The sequence below is a fragment of the Tyto alba genome, unplaced genomic scaffold (assembly GCF_018691265.1).
Source record: "Tyto alba isolate M040663 unplaced genomic scaffold, T.alba_DEE_v4.0 Super-Scaffold_13, whole genome shotgun sequence".
NCBI lineage: Eukaryota > Metazoa > Chordata > Aves > Strigiformes > Tytonidae > Tyto > Tyto alba.
Genome location: NW_024881275.1, coordinates 14967030 through 14988928, shown reverse-complemented (window position 1 = coordinate 14988928; position 21899 = coordinate 14967030). Strand labels below are relative to the sequence as shown.

General features: G+C 36.0%; 1 protein-coding gene across 1 annotated transcript in view; it reads left to right on the top strand.

The window, feature by feature from the left end:
* Nucleotides 1-21899, top strand: part of LINGO2 (leucine rich repeat and Ig domain containing 2) — a 545477-nt gene that overhangs the window by 359609 nt on the left and 163969 nt on the right. The window contains exons 4-5 of the mRNA XM_042787612.1: nt 2015-2057; nt 9984-10141. The gene's annotated coding sequence lies outside the window, so the exon portion shown is untranslated. The remainder of the gene's footprint in view (nt 1-2014; nt 2058-9983; nt 10142-21899) is intronic.

Here is a 21899-nt window from a genome sequence, read left to right as displayed (position 1 = left end):
GGGCATTCTTCTTACTGTTGCAACAATTCTCAGTATGTTTTCCCAAATTATTCCCTTTAGAAGGAAGATCTGCTTCCCTGACATTAATGCATTTCTGTCAGATACTCTTTCAAGCTGATTAATTCAAATCAGCAAATTTTAGTGTATTATTTTGTTAGATATCACCTTTTTAAAATTTGGAAAGTTTTTACTATAAAATAACTTGTCTATATTGACTCTGTCAGAAGTTTCAGTGTCTTTAAAATAAAACAAGTGTTAGTTTGCTGAACTGTACACACAAGTATATGTTTAAAGAGAAAAAGGCGCTTTTGCTACACTGAAAAATCAGAACTTAATTCTAATAATCATTTTATTGAGACATAAACATATTATTTTTTTTTGATTGATTTTATTTTTGAGTTAGCTACCTGGGAAACATGTTCTCTTTGAGATCAGCTTTGTGTTTCAGGGGTTATCTGATAAACAGAAGATTTCAGGAAATTTGGAAATGACATAAGGTATGATCTGGAATTTCATGGAAGATTAATCTTGAATCACTCATGGTTCAAATCTGCAAACCCTCTATATCTGGCCAGATTCAGTATGCAAGTGTTTTGTATTGCCTTTTGTCCTCTCACAAGGGAGTCACAAGTCAGGTTGTTGAAGGTGGGGAAATACACTTATTTGTACTAGGCAATAAAGCAACAGCTATTGAGATAAGGTTTATTTGATTCTTACAACACTGTGATGGTTCCTACAGAGATCATTAATGACATGAACCTAAAGGAAATATCTTGTATGGTCTATGTAAGCTGTGTATTTTACTAAAAAGCAGTTAAACCTGTGAAATTAAGATGAATAAGATGGCTATATTACTTATATTGTAATAAGGCAACCACTGTAGTAGAATAGCAGTACAGTACTTGGACTCTACCTCTCTCATATTTCCAGGGTAATAGGTAATTTCACACTTCCAGAAAACTTGATGTAGCAAGTCTAAAGTTTTATGAATGAAGACATTTTTAAAGGGCTGAGAAATAAATAAATATTTTGAACCAGTATTTTAAAAAAATGTATGTCAATGATATATATATATATATATACGTATATAGGTCTGTATATATATATAAATATAAGTATATATTTATAAATATATATGCAGAGGTGAACAAGGAATGTCAAGGACAGGCTACCATAGGAGTAAGGTTCTTCCTAAACTCTCAGAAAAATATGCCAGAGTTGTCTGTTTGTTAAGAGGGCTTTGATGTCTTGAGCTCAAGAGGTGAGATCCTCAAACACTGTAATTTGCTATCACTTTTCTGATATCTTTCTAGATATAGAGGAGCAAAGGATCTGTTTCAGAGATTCCTCCACAATAGAATATGAGAGAGTATGATGTCATTCACGTAATATGTGCAAATAACAGAAGTTAGAATGGTAAAAGACTTATCAAAGCATTCGTGTGCAAAATAAGCTGTTCACAGTGCTCTGTATAAAAAGCTTTGCCAATGTGCTCATATCCATATTTGTAAACCAGAGGAAGTCCAGTTGTTTTATCCCCCTTCATTCCAAAAAAGCCAAGTAAGAGGTTGGTGCTAGGTATGTTATTTTCTGTCATCTATAAGACTGGTGTTTATTTTTGAACAGTTTTTTGGTTAACTGCTGCCGCAGTAACCAGTGTTGCAGAGGGAGTACAAAATATTGTTAATTCCCACTTCATAAAATAGTTGCTTTAGAAAGATTTCTTGCTAGGATCTGTAATACAAAATGAGCTGAAATCCAGGTTGGGAGGATGGAGTGGACAGGAATATATATTACAGTGGACCTCCTTCTCAGAAACTTCAAAAGAGGAACTGAGGGACTGAACAAATTTACACTCACCTCTTGAAGACAGCTTTAAGTCAGAAAAGAGCATGCTGCTTGGTACTAAAGAAGCTTGCAAACTGTGTTAAGTAAAAGACTTCAAATAACAGGAATCTTTATCCTCAACTAAATTGGTTGCAAAAGTTTTAACAGGTGAATTTTATTTCCAAAGGTGCAGTGATCGTCTCCAGGACTCGAACCCACTAAGTCTTAAGGTATGTTATTTATTCTTTGTCTAGTACAACAACTTGATCTGAATATGTCTTGTACTACTTTTTGAAATTATGTTGCAAGAAAGTTAAAATTTAAATATTTTTAGTCTTATGTTTACAAATATTAGGATTTTTTTTCTATGTGGAAGATCTGGGATATATATTTTGTTCTTTTGGTTGACCATGGAAAGTTGGCTACAGGTCATAGATCTCACCATTCTTAAGTGGATAGAATAGATTTAACTAATGGGCTGATAAATTTTGTTCTGCTTTGTGACTTCCACTCTAAAATCATGAGATCTGAAAAGGGAATTAAAACAGTGTAATCTATGCAATTTTTTTGGACCTTAGTTTTGACAGAATATGTATCAAAGCTTGAGTTCTTACAACTCATGATTTTAGAAATTCAGCTATTTCATAAGAAGTGAGGTTCTAGATCCAAGACTATGGAGAGGAAAAAAGAAAAAAAAAAAAAAAAAAAAAAAAAGTAGAGACTTGGAAATTAGATAGCCATTAAAAATGCAGCAATTTTTGAAATCAAAACTATTCTCTGTTTTGAGCATTTGAATTTATAGTTGCTGGTGCTCTTCATTCATGTTTGTGGCTTCTTGTGCAGTGTGAGTGAGAGGCTAGAGTTTGGAAATCACACATGCATGTAGCTGGTGACCTAGTCAGTGAATTTTTTGGTGTTTGTTATATTGCCCTGTTATCCTGCATGTATGCTTGCTCACACACTTCCATACTTCAAGGCCTGAAAAGATTTCTGAGGAGTCCCTGCCCTCTTCAGCCCTTGCTAGATTTATTGGCAAATGTCTCCCTCTTTCTTTATATGTATGTTTCCAGGTGTCTTCTGGGAGACACACCATCATCATCATCACCATAAATTATAAATATTCATGCTTAGAACTTTTGTTCATACAGTAGCTCCAGTTGGACTGGTATGTGTTACTGCTGTTACATGAAGCAAAAGATTTGCACACATACAGGTAATATTCTTTGTTCATGACCCACTGGAGTTGCTGATAGTGTTCAGTGCAATTGACAGATCCTCTGATGCACCTCACATCAGCCACTGTAAAAACATCAGATTCCATTCCACCTACAGGCAGTGAACCAACCAGCAGTAAAAATAGCCATGTCACCCAGTCATAACACTTTTCATGCAGCAGTTCTAGTCAGAAAAATAAAGTTTCTGTCTCTGGTGTTGTTACCTAATTAATTCCAACTAGTTAGCATGCTTCTCTTACCTTCAGACTAACTCCTTATAACTGCTAAATATGTGATTTCAACAGTTTCAAGCTAGTTCTGAGTAGGTGACTATGACAGTAATCTTGGATTTGATTAACATGTTTTGTTGGCTGGTCAGGGAGAAGAGAAGTCAAACAGGTTGTGGGGAAGGAACAGCCATGTTACTCTCAGGGTTGCATATTCTGCCATGAAACAATCAGCTGGTATTGGTCAGCCAAACCAATAATCAGGACTGCAAATGCAAATGATGTTCCTAAAACAGTTGATACTTGTAGTCTGTACCCTTTACACTTGATGTTAGAAACTGATCTGTGAGCACACATATACTATAACAACCACTAAATATGTATCAGCACACATTAAGTTTTGTTTTGTGCTACACCATAACTTCAAAAAGTCCCCCAAATCTATGAGAGGTTCCAATGCCACTATCACTCTACTTCCATTTATGAAAGTTCCCACTCTGTTCTAGCACCTTTACACTTTCTTCTTTGTTTTGTTATCTCTGCCACAAACCCACTGAAAGGACTGAAAATCTGGTACCAACATTTAAAACAAGTCATCAGAATTGATATTATATTCATTGCATGTGTGTTCTTTTCTCTCCACTAAGTCTTTCACCATCCTTTGCCTGTGCTCTTGATTTAAATGGTAAAGCCTTAGGTCAGTTAGTGTCTCATGCATTTACATGGTGTGGTACAGCAAGAAACTCCTCTTATGTTGTTCTCTTTTTCCATCAGTATTACTAAAAAAAAATATGATAAATAGCAGAGGGAGCTATTTCCCCACAGATTGTACAGAACCAGCCAAAGGGCGGTTCCCTACATCACTAATTTCTTTCTTCTTTGAGACCTAGGTATAGTCATGACATTACAAAGCAAGACTGGCAAAATGCTAGTACTGCAATCAGCAGTGTAATTCTCAAACCTCGGCAGGATTTCAGGCCATCACAGGGTCTAAGCTCCCAATGAGCAGAGTCGGGACAGACTGCTGTCACCAGTAATATCATAAAGCTTCTCAGTATGTGGAAATTGGGTTCTGCTTCAGTCGCACATACTTAAACAAAGAGACTGCAAAACATAAGCCCTTTATTTATTAATTTTATTTTCATTATGGTGCAAATGCAACAGAATGTGTAGGCTTGTTGTGAGTGTTTTTCTTGTCCGACTTTTCTAGATTCCAAATAGCACACTGTTAGGTATCTGTTCAGTTGGACTGTGCTTTTAAAAGTATTCTCCAGACTTCAGCGTAACTGTCTCTCCTCTGTTATTACTTCAGTCCACTTTCAAAAATTGGACTGCAGTAATGGTGAAAATTAACAATTAGAGAATGAAATTGATGTTAAATATTAAACTTGTCTACTTAAAAAGGGTTCTGGGGCATGTTGTTCTTGTGCAGATTCTTTATTTAAATGCCAGTTTTGCTGAATGTCTGTGACTTCAGAAGTCACAGCTAATATTATTGCACTAAAAACACCATCTTAGCAGAGTTGAGACAAAATAAGTTTTCTTCTACTGATGTAAAACTATATGCTATTATAAAACAGATTACAGTGATATGTCTGAAAGTATTGTGAAGTAAGCAAAAGCTGTTGATGGTTTTTTCATTATTTTAACCATTTTATAGGATCTTATAGAATGGTTGAGGATGGCAGGCATCTATGGGGACAGTCTAGTTCAATACTATTACTCAAAGCAGAATCAGCTAGAGTAGGTTGCTTATGATCGTGTACAGTCAAGTTATGAATATCTCCAAGGATGGAGATATTCACAGTCTTCTGGGCAACCTGCTCCAGTGTTCAACCAACCTCACAATAAAAAATGTTTTCTTCTGTTCAAATGGTATTTCATGTATTTCTGTTTGTGGTTGTTGACTCCTTCTTTGCCACTGGGCACCACTGAAAAGAGTTTAACTCCACATTCTTCAATCCCTCATGATGTATATGTATACACATTGCTAAGATCCCCCCAGAACCTCTTTTTTAGCCCAGGCTGAACAGTCCCAGCTCTGTCAGCCACTCCTCACCTGAGACATGCTCCCGTCCATCATCTATGTGGCCCTGTGCTACAGTTGCTCTGGTATGTCCATGTCTCTTGTACTGGAGAGGACAGAGCTGGACCCAGCACTCCAGGTGTGTCTCACTGGGTCTGAACAGAAGGGAAGGATCAGCTCCTTCAACCTGCAGGCAAAACCTCTCCTAATGCAATCCCCCTTCTTGCCTACCCTTCAGGGGCTTAGAATTCCTGAAGGCTCCACTTGCCAATGAAGAATGAGATGAAGAAAACACCAAGTCAGGTTTTTCTGTGTCCTTTGTCATAAGACCTCCTTCCCCAGTTAGATGTAGGCCCACACTTTCCCTAGTTTTCTATTTACTGCTGATCTACTTGCAGAAGCCTTTCTTATAACCCTTCCTATCCCTAAACAGATTCAACTCCAGATGGGCTTTGGCTGTCCTAACCCTATTCCTGCACCTTCTGACAGTGTCCTTGCCTTCCACCTTCTTCACCCTTCCTTTTTATGTTTGCTACCAGTCAGGAGTTCACCTATGGAGGTCTCATGCCACCTTTATTTGAATTCTGCATGTGTCAACGGACCACACCAAGACTGGAGGAGGTGATCCTTGAAAATAAATTAACTTTTTCCCTAAAAGGTGAGGAAAAACAGATAGTGAACACAAGTGAGTCTACTACAAGAACTCTTCAGAAGATGAGAAGCAAAATAATTTCTAAATAATCAACTGGTTTGATTTTACTGTTCTCAGTAATCTAAATTTCATTTATGAGCTTTTCTTATCCAAAGCTCTGGCTTGGATACCGAGACAAAAATTTACGGGCAAACAGTACATATTATCCGTGTTGACTCTTTCTTTTTCTAGAAAATTATACCTTGTTGAGTAGTCATTATATCAACTTATTTTCAGCATCTAGGACTTCAGCACAGAATTTGTGCCCCATGATTGGCCAGTTGTTTTCTTAGAAATCCCAGACTCTACACTCACAAATGACATCATGGGTAGTTTGATCAATTCTTCTTTCCACTCCCCCCACTTTCTGTTGAATCTTAATTAAATTTGTTTTATATAAATCTTGTTGAAATCTTGTCACATTGTTTCTATTTATTGCTCAGTATTCTTACCCCAACACTTGACATTGCTCTACAGACCTCACATTCTCTTTTATTCCTGATTGATTTTGTGTTGGTGCCTTTTTGATGTCTGTTGAATTTCATGGTGAATTTGGCCTGTGAAGCAAGATTGACAGGTGTTGTGGTTTAACCTCTCCTGGCAACAAAGCACCCCACAGCTGCTCACTCACTCCCCCCTGGTGGGATGGGGGGAGAATTAGAAGCGTAAAAGAGACAAAATCTGTGGGTTGAGATAAAGATGATTTAGTAGGTAAAAGTTGTACAAGCAAACAAAGGAAAACAAGAAATTCATTCACCACTTCTCATCATCAGGCAGGCGCTCAGCCATCCCCAGGAAAGCTGGGCTTCATCATGCACTGCAGTTAATTAGGAAGACAAATGCTGTAACTCTGAAAGTTCCCACTTCCTCCTTCCCCCAGATTTTTATTGCTGACCATGACATCATATGGTATGGAATGTCCCTTTGGTCTGTTGGGGTCAGCTGTCCCAGCTGTGTACCCTCCCAACTCCTTGTGCACCCCCAGCCTCCCCGCTGGTGGGTGCTCAGGAGCAGAAAAGGCCCTGACAGTGTGTGCACACTGCTCAGCAGTAACTGAAACATCCCTGTATTATTAACACTGTTTTCAGCACAAATCAAAAATATAACCCCATTCTAGTTGCTATGAAGAAAATTAACTCCAACACAGCCAAAACCAGCACAACAGGGGTGCTCATCAAACACAGCTTTTCTTTCACTTTATTTGTTTTTTTCTGCTCTGTCTTCAGAGCTATTTATAGGATAACATACAAAGCCACCAGTTGACACATATTTGATTTTTTCATCTGTAAATTCTGTTGACAGCTTTCACCTAGTGATTGCCTTGTACACCGTCTGCTCCACATTCTTTGTCTCTTTCCACAGGTGAGCATACGCTGTTTTTAAAGCACTGGCCTATGTTTCATGCTCCATTCCAGATTTCACACTCAAGTAGGGTGAAAGGAGGCTTTGGAGCATTCTGAAGGAGGAATCTTATTCTGTGGTATGCTGAAGTAGCTAGTGATCTTACTTTGTGGGCACAGATATGTTAATTGAGGTTAACATATTTGCAGGACTTTTGCCTGTATCTTCATCATTGGTAGAGAAAAGTACATATCATAGGCTTAGGTACTGTTCCTTGATTCTTTTTCTACTCCAAGTTGTCTTAGTTTTAAGGAGTTTTCTTTTTCTTCAGAGAAGTGATTGGCCAAGATCAGACAAAAGTTCTTGTCTTAGTAACCAAATCCATAGATTCTGCCTCTATTTCAGCCCGGTTTCCCTTATTCTGACTCAGGAATTCCCCCTGCCTATGTTTTTAACAAATTCTAGTTTCTGGAGATCTTGACCTTTATCCAGATGATTTATCTCTTGATCCTATTACCTTCTGTCTTTCTCAGTTGTATTAAAGATCAAAGTTTCTTCAGTTTGGTCATACAAATCCTGACATATTCAAATCTGAAATTGCAGCCGATTGCTCTCTTTATACTATGAATAATGCAAAAATACACTGCAAAAATATAGTTCAAATTTAGAGGAATATCTGGAGTTTTTAACTTCAGCCATATACAGTCTGACATACTCTGAGAATTTTACGATAATTGAATAAAACTTTTCCATCATCTTTCTGGAAGATATTTATAAAAGCTTTACTTCTTGTTTAGACTTCTTTATGTGTCTATGCTATTACATTTCTAGGTAAAACTTTCTTGCTGCCCCATCAGAGATGTCACTATTGAAATCACAACCAGAGACAAAGCACCCTTCCCCATGTTTTTTGAGTTTGGTGGACTTATTCTGAGATCTGTTAGTGTGTTCCTTCTTCTGTCTCACTATAATTCAGTCCTGCATCTGATTATGGAGAACCATACATCACATCAGTCAGTGACTGATCTGCATGCATTAGATTGGATGAAAAAGATCCATTAATATCTCAATACAAGCTATTCAGTTGACTTTCAAGGTACTTTCCACTATCCTCTCACAATTCCTTCATCTGACCTGGTGTATGATGAGACATCAGAACTGTGATTCCTGATCAGTTATTCTGATACATTCCTAAAACTCTGATGTGGTTGCTCTCCCATTTGAAATCATGGAAGATATGATAAATTTTGTATACTTTGAAACTTTGTTTCTCATAGTGGTTTATCATACCTCAGATGCACTGAACTCTCACTTTAAAACCGGACTAAGTGTAATCTTGTCCCTTATTTAGAAATACCTTCTCTTTGTGTAACTTAGAAAAACAGCTAATGACTGGTGGAGATTGAATAGCAGTTTATCTTTTGAGCCACTTGTTTTAGCTCAGTTGTTGCAGTCTAACAAATTTGGTCTGCTGAGAAGTCATACTCTATGTTAACACAATAGTAAAATAATCTCCAAACTTAGACAGGAAATCTAGTGGCATTCTACTTAGGATATTTCTGAATTTGGGTGGAATATTTCATTTTTATCTTGCATACACATGTACACACTAGCACGCAACTCTGTGCTCTATTAGAAACCATTTGCAACCCTCCAGAAGGAGACATTCCTGTTAGTGGGAAAGGTAGAGATCATCCAGAATTTTAGAGATGTTTAGGACTAGCACTCAGTCACTTTTTAATTTTCAACTGGGACTGAAATAACAAGCTGGGTCTCTTAAGGAAAGCCCAGATCAGCGTATCTTCTGGATGAACTGGCCATGATCTGGGTGACATCTGGTATTCCTCATGATATCTGTGCACTGACCTGAAGATTTCCATGACAGAGAACAAGGATGAGAAAATATCTTTATTAAGTAAATTCATCTCATCTAAATTAATCATCTCTTTATTGAAGGAGGTAGACGCACTGTAGTTAAAAGTCTGAAAAAAAAATTAATTATTAAAAGCTACTTATAAATGGGAGGAAATTTTCTCAAGGTAACTTAAAACTATACAGAAGCAGAGTGCTAGATAAAACTGTAAATTTCCCTGGCTGCATTAAAATCCTGTTGAATTATGCCACCTGAATATTTTACTTGTTTACATACCTTTTCTTAGTAAAAAGAAGAGCATGCGATTGGTACAGGTTTGCATTGCATCCATTTACAGGTTACATTTTCTATTAAAGAAACTGTCAGAAATGGTACTTGACAAAGCTCTCATGGAACAACTAACTATAATTTTCCTGAATCCTTTCCATGACCTTTCTCATATAAGATTCTCTTTGGTTCAGAATATGATCTTCCTTTTGAAATTAATCTGAAAAAGAACTTACAGGTCTATGTATGAAAAGCTGTAATTTTAAAAAAAGATAAATACTGTTTATTAATCCTGACAGTTTTAATGGGTCACTAAGTACAAGAGAGCTGCATATACTCGGCATAAGCAGGTTGTCTGGAATGTGGGGTTCGCGGTCTCTGGTCTTCAGGTTTACCAGGTGATATTTATGGCTTTGCACTCCTGCATGTATTCACCAATTAAGTGTTCATGTTTCCTCATCCTAGAACATAGTTGAGTATATTTCAATAAAAATGTAAGAATATCTGTCTGTTCCAGGTTCGTTTCAAGCATTCTGAGTGTGGTGCCATGAGAGATGCTGTTGTCCATGACAGGTTGGGATTATCATGATCAAGTGCTCTGTTTTGACTTCACCCAGTGGCTAAAAGATTTGTATGGTAAAGCGGAAGCATTGAACTTTTAAAAACATTAAACAGGTAAGTCTATTCAAATCAGTTTGTTTATTGACAGTTTCCAGGTTTATTTCAATTGCAGGTGATTATGGAATCGTGTGTCACTGATTCTTTCTATCAGGGTTTCCTCTTAATAATCATCTCAGACTAGTAGCTGTGGCTTGTTACTGTATACGTGCGATATGACAGAGGTCAGATTAAAGTAAAATTTTAGTTATGTATCTCAAAACATAAGGGAAATACAAAGAGCATTGCACTGAACTTTGTTAAAGCAGATGCTCGTTTCAGCTTCTTAGTCTAGAGCATTTGCACAGTCCCAGCTAACTGCCAAAACCAAAATCTATATTCCACAAACACAAATGACCATTGCAATTTCAGTTCTAAGCAGCTCTTAATTTTGTGCAGTAAGTTGTTTTCTTTACAGAAAACATGATTTTGGCAAAAAGAGACTGACTTATTTACTTTACATTGTGTTAATGAATCTCTGCTACACCCAGAAGCATTGCACCATTGTGAAAGCAATGGAACAAATATAAATAATTAGCTTAGCAGAGAAATTTAGTAGCCACTATGTAAATTATTATATTAAAAGACTCTTACCTGTACGAAGTTTGAGCCTGAGTGCATGTTTATTTCAATATTATTTTAGCATAATATTTTGTTTTGTTATTAGATAATGAGAATTTTCTTTCATCTTCAACTAAGACTCCTGTTTTGCTGTCTAAATAATCTATCTCATTCCTTAGAGCAATCTGTAGAAAGCAAATAATCTAACATAAAGCAATGTCGTATGGATTCTTTTAGACATGAGCAATAGGTCTACCTTGTCTGATTTTGATGGATGTTTTACAAGATAGGGAGGAAAGGGTGAACAGTTTTGGTTTGTTTCTTTTTTCTGTTGCTGTAGCTTTTCTTTTTTCAAGCCAGAATCTTAGAAACTATGCAGCAATATGGCACTCTGGGAAAGAACTAAACTGCTGAAATAAGACTCAATTTGCTGATATGTAAGACTCGTGCTTATGGTTGATTGAGGGTGATCATATTCATGTTTTCCTTTTTGGCTTGCTAAAGAATAAGGAATGATATTTTATTTACTGAGACTGTATTCAAAACTGTCTGGGGCAGAGTACGTCTAGGGCAACAGTAGATACAGGTGCACAAATTCCAAGATTATGCTAATATGAATTGAACCATACAAATATACAATTTGGGTCAGGAAAGAGTAGAGCAATGTTCAGGTGACGCTGTAGCTTGTGATCTTGACTGTGCAACTTCTAGATGTGATCTCACTGGTAAAAGTCAGCTTACACATAAATAGAGAAGCTATCTTTACATTCATTTTCCCAGACTTATGGTTTTGGAGTACACTTAGATGCAGGTCAGGTATATCTGTATCTATATCATAGCTGCACTACCATTGTGCTCTGTCTGTTTCAAGATAGTAATTTAAGAATAGGTTTGTTTTAAATATTTTTGCAAGTATAAAAGACTCTGATTTTTGACCTTGAAAAACTCAGAAAAGAAAGGAGAAAACAGTGAAGCAATGACCAAAATAAGATCACTAACATTTTCAAAAAAAAAAAAGTGCTGCAGCTCAACTCTGTGATACAGGTTTGTGGAATTTTAATACTGATATAGAGTAATAAAAAATAAATGTGTTTAAAATGACATCTTATACTGGCTTGTTTCCAGCTTCACATTACTTTCCTATAGAAACCTACAACCTGATAAAATATTCTTATAGGTCTGTATTTCTCATGGTATCTTTATTCTGATGTCATTCATGTAGAGTTGGAGTCACTGTTGAATTAGAGTTGTTTATGCTTCACTAATATTTATCTCATTAAGACCCAGATTTTTATCCATTTTAAAATAAATCCTTTCTAGTATTTAGTTGAAGAGTCAACTGTTAGAAAGAAGTCAACAGTGACAAAACTGTCAATTACACTTCTAAGCTTTGGAGTGTGTGGTATCTGGAACATGAGGCAAAAGAAACATTATATTCTTATTTTGCCTTTCAGAAAATATTGGTTTGTTTTTTGTTTTGTTTTGTTTTTTTTTTTTTTTTTTTGCTATATCCTTCATTTGTATAAGTCTTTTGTAGTCTGTATTATAAAAAATAAGTATATTTAAAACATCGCTACATTTCTCACCTCAGTAAGTTTTCAAATTTTTCATCATTTGCATCAAAGTATAAACCACAATGCCAGCTGTGTAGCTTCCCATGTTTCTCTGCTGGCTGAGTAGATGGGCAGAAAACTGGGAGCTTTACAAACAGCTTGTGGGAGAAATCCATTCATGAAAGTCTTAAATTTCATTACTAGTCAATAAAAAATGTTAGCTGTCATGACTTCCAAAAAACTTTTTCTTTGTTCTACAAAAACTTGCCCTCCAAACTTCATCCTTAGATATTTGGTCTTTTTTTCCTGTGAACTTGAAAAAAAATGCAAAAGGTAGTGGGAAAATGTTACCAGTCAAATTGAGATCTTCTTATTTCCCTCTCAAATTTTGCATAGTGCAACTATGTACTTGCTTTCTTATGAAGACCTGGTGCTTTGTTTAGAGAACAGGGGCAACCCAAGACACGTAATGCACAACTCAGATAATTTTTTAAGAGACTGTTTTCAGTGCATGGAAGCCTAAATTAACTCCTCAAACAATAAAAGCAAGGCAATTCTTTTTACAGGTTTACTGTTTTGTGGGACCTATTTGCAGGGAAAAGTTGTTTCCTATAGTTTTACTTTGGTTTAATAACAGTAACTACTAGTGCATGAGAGGTAAAGTCTTTGTTAGGATGTTTCAGTGCTGTTCTTAGGCTCTATGATATGATTATAAAATGATTCCACCAAGCCTAGCTCAGAATACCTTATTCTGTTTTAACAAATGGTGAACACCTTTGAGTTTCTGTATAACAGAAATTTAAATATAATACCAATATGCATGGCAATCTCAGAGTATTTCCTCAAGTATTAAAGAAAAATGAAAAACCTTCCAAAAGATTATGAGTTCATATCGTGAAAGCTTTGCATTTACCATCCACAACAAAGGTAAATGTGATATGCAAACTACACTGTACTTTCTGGAAAGGCCTGAAGAAAAATACACATTTTTAGATCTGGAGGCTTTAAGTGGCTGATATTACTACCACGTCCTTCCTTCAGTGTTACTATAGATGTGCATTAGATTGATAAATCCAAGTCAACCTGAGGCTGCTTATAGTAGTCGGTTTACAATATGAAGTGAGAAGTGAGCATGTCTGGGAGTTCGGGGATGAGGTGATGAAGATTTTGACTGCTCATATGTTTTTCTAAGCATATTTTGTACTTAGCAGACTCAGTGATATTACTACAATGTTATTTCTCTTTGATTTACTCCTGCCCCACTTCTTTCTTCTTTTGAAGTTAAAGTGTATTTAATGATTCCATTAAGTAACTTGTGATTTCTTCATCTCATTTAGACACTAGTGTCTTCTTGGAATACGAGGTTCCTAAACCACGTAAATACTTGGAAATACAACGTTCATTTTTGTCTAATGTATTCTGTGATCTGCTGTGGTAGAAAAAGGTACTTAAAGGATTGAGCTTTAAGAATCAGAAGGCAAATAAAATGAACATAATCCACTACAATTTTTATTTTTAATTCTTATTATAGTGTTAGTCTCATGAACTAGAGGCGCTATAAGCCACATCTTTGGATTTTTGAGTCCTTAGTTAAATGCCAAATGCTTTCTGAAAGAAAAAGTGTTTTTATAAATACTTTTCCTTTCCATTTGAGGTTAAATGATAAATTTTACTAGATTTTTTTTTTAATTCTGATCAGTAAAATCTGGTTAAATAGTTAAATCTGGGCAAGAGTCTTCACTAGACTTCTGAGAAAAAACAAGTGTCGATTTTGCTGTGTGAACACCAAATGGGACATACACTTTACTGATTCTATTAATATACTATCTCACTGGAAAATGGAGGATGATTTCTTCCTCTTCTCTTTGTTCCCTTCTCCTCCTCTTCCTCATTTCAGTCCTTTAACAGAATTTTCAGCTTCTGATATTTTAAGATGTGAGTGAGTAGACTGTAGAAAGTACCCTCTGTGGCATCCCTGACAACTGGGAATAGGTGAGTATGCTGACGTGGAAGGGTATGAAAGGGGCCAGGAGGAGGAAGAGTAACAGGAAGAGAAAACTTTAAGGTAGCTCAAACAGAGGTGACAGAATAAGTGATGCTGCTCTAGCCCAGCCTTCCTGAGAGCTACAGAGACAGCTCAGACCTACTCTTATCTGCTCTGCTGGGGGTCCCACCAAATTGATGGGCAGACAAACATAAACTTCATCCATCACGATCAGTATCATACGTTAATATGAAAAGGGATGGATAAGGTGGTGCTTGCTTTAACCGGAATGGTGCATATTGCAACTAACCGTTCCTCTGTTTTGCTCTATAGACTGTCAACTCTATTCAGCCTTTACAGCCTTTAGATTACTTAAATACAGCTTTGCACATTGGGCCATATCAGCCCAGAATGGGTCAAAATCCAGTGACTGTGCCTCTTAAAACTCGTCCCCATATGCATTGTTGAAATGAAATCTCATAATCCTGTTCCTCAAATTTATGTTTCAATTAAAAACTATGTCACTTTTTCCAAACTTTATTTCTCTTACTCAGCCTTTATCTCTCAGATTTTATCCTTCTGTTCGACCCTTTATCACCTTATCAATCATTAAATTTCAGTTCTCTAGGAAGTACAGCAAGCCAACAAAGGAAGCCAAATGTACCCAAGATCAACACACTCACTAATAAAAGTAAATGAGCTCCTAGGGAAAGTTACCAAAATTGTTTCATTACAGAGGATCTCACAGAAAGACAGAACAAAGCCATGACATAAGAAAGGCTTAAGGGGTTCCTGAGCATGTCAACACAAGTATACTGTTGCTGATGAGAGGAGCTAAAGTCTCATAACACTGTGACTACTTCAGTAAAGTCTTCCCTGCCACAAAAGAATGTGTAGCTGAAAATAAGAAAATATTGCATCCTGATCAGGTCAACAATTAATGGCCTGAATCTGAGCCTCCTTTTAATATTTTTCAAGTATTCTTGAAATCTGTAAACACTCTGAATGTTCATCATTTTACAGAAATAGATAAATGGAAAATAAAAGAAAATTTTTTAAAAAAGGAAAAATAATAATTAAAAAAAAAAAAAAAAGATCCTGTGTCAAGAGAAGTGCCAATATCCTTGAGTAATTCCTTCTAGTTCTGCACCTTTCACTACACAGTGTGTGTAGAAACATATAAATTTATATAAAGATTTCTTATTTCTTCTTTTTCTCAGAGTACCCTACTCGTATTAGATTTCTACCGTACTATAAGCACTTTTAAAAAAAGCCCACACTTTTTCAAGGACATTTCTGTACATAACAAAGGTACAGGCTGAAATCTGATTGTCTGGGGATTTTGTCAAAATCAAATGGCACTTTGAACTTTTTGTCTTTACAATTCCATGGCTTTACAGTTTGGGTTTTATCAGCACTCGCTTTTCTCTTCTTATTGGCTGATCTGTTGTGACATTGTAAAGAAACACATACTTGCACACAACTGAGATCACAAGAACTTCATCCTGTGATGAGACGGGAATGAACAAGAGATCATCTGAATGTGATGCAGCTTGATGGTGCTACTCTAGTTAAGGACAGTTCTCTACAGATTGGAAAAGAAAACATGTTTAGCAGTCAGTGTACATTGAGGTATAAAGCACCTAAACTAGATGTGCACAATATCTCATGGTCTATCAAACAAATAGCATTTATTTTAAGAAGTGTCTAAATAACCATTGGAAATAATAGATTTTAGCAGCTTCAGATGAACTGTCCAAGTCAGCAAGTAATATCCATCATTTCTTCCTCCAAACAAGGGAGGAGGTGGAGGAGAAAACTTCTAAAACATGCTCATGCAATAAAATGTCCTTTAAAATATCCTTTACAATCTCTGTAATTTAACGAGTAAGTTTTCATGTATTGTGTAGCAAATTCTGTATTCAGGAGGTTTTGTGAGTGAAAATAACTTTCTGCAAAAAGTAGAAACAATATTAATAATTCAATTATTAATATTGCAAATTCTTTGATTGAAACCTATGAATTCAGGGAAATATATATGTTATGAACATTATTAAACATCCTTCTTAGTTGTGAATGTTGAGATCAAGGTTATAAGACATTGTAAGACATTAATACATAAGACATTATGTATGATGTACATTGAACAATGCTATTTTATTCAACTATTTCTATTTCAGTCATTCAAACAAGATTCCAGTGATGTTTTCAGAAACTTCACACTAAGATCTGACACTGTTTGTGACCTTGACAACTACTTTATTTCATAGGCTGCTGCAATTAAATTGAAAGGGCTGCTTAGCAGCAGATTACAATAAAATAATGCTAGTCCTCATATCAAATAGCCATTCATTGTGAACAGTAACATATTTCTAGTATTAATAGAGTACAGTATTTTTGGTTCCTCTCTTTAATGCGGTATCTTCAAGGAATAAAAGATCAAAGAAGTATTTTGATAATGGTCTACTCCTCTATTTCTACGGAACTAACTTTACATTAAGACATAACTGGGACTAGATGTATATTTTATGTGGTATATGTATAGTTTATATATTTATATGGGCATCTTTATACATTATTCCTGTATGCACAAAAGTGTATTCAAATGCATGCATGACAGAGTTAGAAATTCTGGCCACAGACTTTGTGAAGATACATTTAGTTAGGCTGTTATGTGAACTTGGGACTTTCTCTAACATCTTTTTTTGTGTTGTAAATGTATCACAGTAATAACCACATATGCTGTTGGAAGACAAAGTAATGATTCATTGTAACTGATTCTGTGAAATTAGAACATTAATCCTACTATTATTTTCCTGTCGTAGTTTTCCTCTAGCAAAGCAGAAGAGCATGTTGGATTTCTCTTTCTATTTTGGAATTTTTTCTGCTTTCTGATTTTGTTAGTTCCACTGCTGTTTCATACAGTGGGGAGAAACACCTCTGGAGTTTCTCCAGAGATGGTTGTTGCTCCAAAGCTAACCTACTGTGGTTCCATGAGTTGATCTCAGTTAGATGCTGGATGCCCACCCAGGCAGTTTCCCAATCCCCCTCCCCAACAGGACAGAGGGAGAAAATAAGATGAAAAAACTCATAGGTTGAGATAAACAGAGGGAGATCACTTACCAATTACAGTCACGAGCTTGAGAAAGATTATTTAATTTATTACCAGTTAAAGATAGAGTAGAATAGTGAGAAACAAAGACAAAACTAAAACCACCATCCCTTCACTTCCCTATCTTCCCAGGCTCAACTTCACTCCTCCATTCCCAACCCTTCTGCCTCTGGGCAGTGCAGCCAGATGGAGAATGGGGGTTGTGGTCAGTCCATAACACTTTATCTCTGCCACTCCTTCCTCTTCACACTGTTCCCCTGCTTCAGTATGGGGGCCCCACCCAGGATATAGTACTTCATGAACTGCTCCATGTCTGTACATCGTACATGTAAACGATACATGTATCTGATATATGACTGTATCCTGTGGATCCTCTCCACAGGGTACAGTCCTTCAGAAACGGACTGCTCCAGCATGTGTCCCCCTCAGGCCACAGCTTCTGACAGAAACCCTGCTCCTGTGTGGGCTCCTCTCCACAGGCCACAGCTCCTGCCGGGACCCCGTGCCAGCATGAGCTCTCCATCCGATATACACCTGCTCTGGTGGGGGGTCCTCCATGGGCTGCAGGCAGAGATGTGTTCAGAGTGGGTCTCCATGGGCTGAAAGAGATACAACCTGCATCACTATGATCTTCACCACAGGCTGCAGGGAAATCTCTGCTCCATCACATGGAGCACCAACTCCCCCTCCTTTTTCACTGACCTTGGTGTTTGCGGGGCTGTTTCTCTCACATATTCTCACTCTTCTCTCTCATAGCTGTTGCGCAGGCTTTTTATTCCTTTCTTAAATATGTTGCCACAGAGGCATCATGATCACCAGCTTTGACCAGGAGTGGCTCCGCTTTTCAATTCTGCTGGAACTGGCAGTGTCCAGCATGGGCGTTCATGGCCTATTCTCAGAGATGACACCTGCAGCCCCAAAGCTACCAAAACCTTGCCACTTAAATGGAATACAAATTGTACTGAGTTGTAATTTAAGACACACCATAATTGTCTTTGAATATTGAAAACTTTAGGAGGAAAGAAGAAAACAGTACAGGTGACAACTTTTTAATTAATTATGAACAAGTGACAGTAAGAAATCCCACTTCTGGGGCATAGGTAGCCTACAAGGAGCTGAATTCAGATGCAGATTACTCTGTTAAAACTATTCAAATTTGGGTAAAAATTGTGATTAAAATTGTTGCCAGTTTAACAACATTTTCAAAGTTGGAGGTGAACAATTTCACTCATACATTAGCATGCATTTAATATGCTTACAAACAGCCATTGTGCATACACAAATCGGGTAATTATTCATGCATGTGACTTAGTAGAACACTAGCTGGCTATTTACTTATACAAATATGTTGTTTATGCATCCCTCAACTGAGAATTTGCACGAAAAATGTCCATGTGTTTATGTTTAAGCTGATTTTATACACTTAACCAAGCTTACGATTCTGAAAAATCAGAAAAGATTTTTTTTTTTCCTTCACAATGCCTCAGATTGGAATGTGTGAACATCAGTGATATTGTTTTATAAGAATTTTCCTGAAAATTAACTTACAATATTTCTTGCAAGTTCTCAACTGTTAAATTCATTTTGGACTAAACTTCCAAGATCATATGTTGTTCAAACAAAACAAAAGATCATATGCAAGACTTCTTCAGCCCAAAAAGCTACCAGAACCTCTTGTATTAATGAGAGAACCATTCAAACTTTTGCAGGTCATGAATGTTTTCCATGGATAAATCTCTGGAAATAACATTATGTGAAATCCCCAAACAAGTAGCTGGAATATATATATATATGTCAGAACTAGACAGATTTGTTAAATTTCTGGACAATATTTATCTAAATCAGTAATCTGTGCCAAAACATCTGATCTGTTGTCATTCTGTGTGTCATTTTTGTCACAAAACCTAATGTGCTCTACATACCTATGTTTTCTTTATTAGATATGCCTTACCCAGGAAATATTATCTCATTATACATCCTGCATAAGGCTGGGACAAGATTTTCAACCTTGTGTGACAAAGTTTAAGGAGAGGAAGCCTAGTCTATCATGACTTTTGAAATCTTACCAGAATAGTATTTTATTTCTGCATCTTACAAGGAGTGTAAGGCAGAATGTATAGAATAATTTATTTCAATTAGAAGCATTATTTAATCAAATAAAAAGCATTTCCATAAGATCAAAAGAAATATGTTAAGGCTAACAATGAATTACAGTTTGTGCTGTGAACTCCAGGTGGTCTACTGATGCAGTCTTTTGATTTATGAACTTTTAAAATTTATAAGATAAATTCATCACTGTTCCAAACAACAGTATTAATTCTGTGATGGATTTGTATCTTAAAACTGTATTTGTTGTTCTGAGATATGTTTTATAATCAATCAGCAACCAGATATACACATTACTCTAACTTCTAAGAAACTAATCACAGTACTTATATTAAGCTTCATCAATTGTTCATATCTTCAAAGTCATGCGGGAAATGGCCATAGTAATTATTTCAGCAATGTTTTGATTTGATCTGTTATTCATTGATACGTAACTTTTGCAATTCTGAACTCACATGAAGATATAAACTACTGTAATGTTGGAATGATTCCTTAGTAAGTTCTTCATGGAGAAGGAAAATTGTATTTTTAGTCTATAAGATGGTGTATCTTGGTAATTACTGGGTATATTATATAGAGAGCCCTGCACCAATACTTTTCTCCTTTTAACCTACATAGAGTACAATTGTAAGAGAAATACTTCTTTTTGTGTTCCTCTTAAGGAAGATTTGACTGAAGTAGAGAATTTCTCTGTGTTACAATACATTTTTCATGAACAAAATGTCACATTACCTCCTTCCATTTTGTATATATAGCAGGAAAAAAGACAGATATAATTAATTTGTTTTACATGTAGATTTTTTATATAGGTCTCTTGTTTTTTAATAACCCTTAGAGTTTATCAATTTAAAAGACTCACATAATCTCAGGGTAAATAAGATCTTAACAGGAAAATTAAAGGATGCTTGTTCCTTGAAGTTCATATAATTTTATGAAGAATGCCAGTTGACCTAAATTTTGAAAGTGTAAGAACTTGTTTCAAACTGTAGATAATACATTTAGAAGCTTTCAGGTATCTTAGTAATACAGTGTAATGAAACCACTAATTCCTTAAATAAAAATAAATTGTAGAAATATCCACTCTAGGAAAATCTACTCAGAGAAAAGTTAAATGATGGAATTAGGGTTCCTTAGTGAAAAATTTTCAAAAGAACGAGGAACACCCTGAGTCAAAGTCTATTGGACTCATACAGATTTTTTTACTGGTTAGGTGTTTGGCCCTAGATCTTTAAGAATATATTTTTTGCGTATTGAGATACGTGTATTATCATCTGAAAGCAGTCGTATTTTGTCATGTCCATCCTGAGATGTTCCTGTTTCTATGACATCTTTTAACCAGATGCTCAGATATCATCTCATCTAAGTCTTGAGGCTTTTGCCTTGTGATTTTGTTAGAATGGTACTTTAAAATGGTAACTTAAGTGTTTCTTCTCTGCTTTTTGGTGTTCATATAATGCATTAATACTGTTAATCCATTTGGGTTTGCATAATAACCAGATGGATTTCCTATTTCTCTCTTTTATTATAAATGATCAATAATTAAAACTATTGAAGGTCCCTCCAGATAGAACACAGTTATAGGAAGAATCACAGAAAAGGGATCCTGGACTTGATCCTCTGATAAGATACTATTGGGAGTGGTAGCAGGAACAGTAATAAAAAAAGGGTAGGAATGTTTTAATTTTCCTATTGTAACAATATCAAGAACAGGTATCACTGGTTACACATCATCCTGTTAGCCTGGCAAGATTTATAGGGCCCTCTCCATTCATTTTGGTTTTAGTTATATAATAATATCTTTTCTGAGATCATATATATTATATACATTATGAAGGTGATTTAAGCTAACCTATTATACGTTGCAACTGAAATGGGCTAGGAACATCCACATGCACATTTTTTACATCTCAGCTGAGAAGTGGACACATCTTAAATTGAACTAAACAAATTGTCTGTAATTATATGAATGTAATAAAGCAAGAGATAGTTCCAGCTCATAAGTTATTCAATAAAGAATGAACTGTGAAAAACAGTTCTGAAAGGATACAAGTCTTTCCCATTTGTACAGTGGGACAACTAATAAAGTAATACATTATTTTTAACCTCCTAAAATGCAAGGCCAGTGAAAGACACTTGTTGTTGTATGAGGAAAAGACAGATGGATAAAGTAAATTCCAGTTTGATGTTGTTTATGCTTCATCTGAGCATTAGCATACTTTCCTCTAAGTTTCTTCCATCTTTCTTTGTTTACCTCATGTTATTTCAAGACTTATGTTTGAAATGTTTCAGTATAGTCCACTGGAAAAGCAGTGCTGTGAATTTTTGCTGCTGCATACCTTTTCTTAGGAGTTGAAGTTGTAGTAAGGTATCTAAGACATGCAGAAACACAGTCCATGCACTATACCTGGAGTCAGAAGCAAGTGAGAAGGCTGAATCCTTGGACTTTCAGTCAAGAATAGC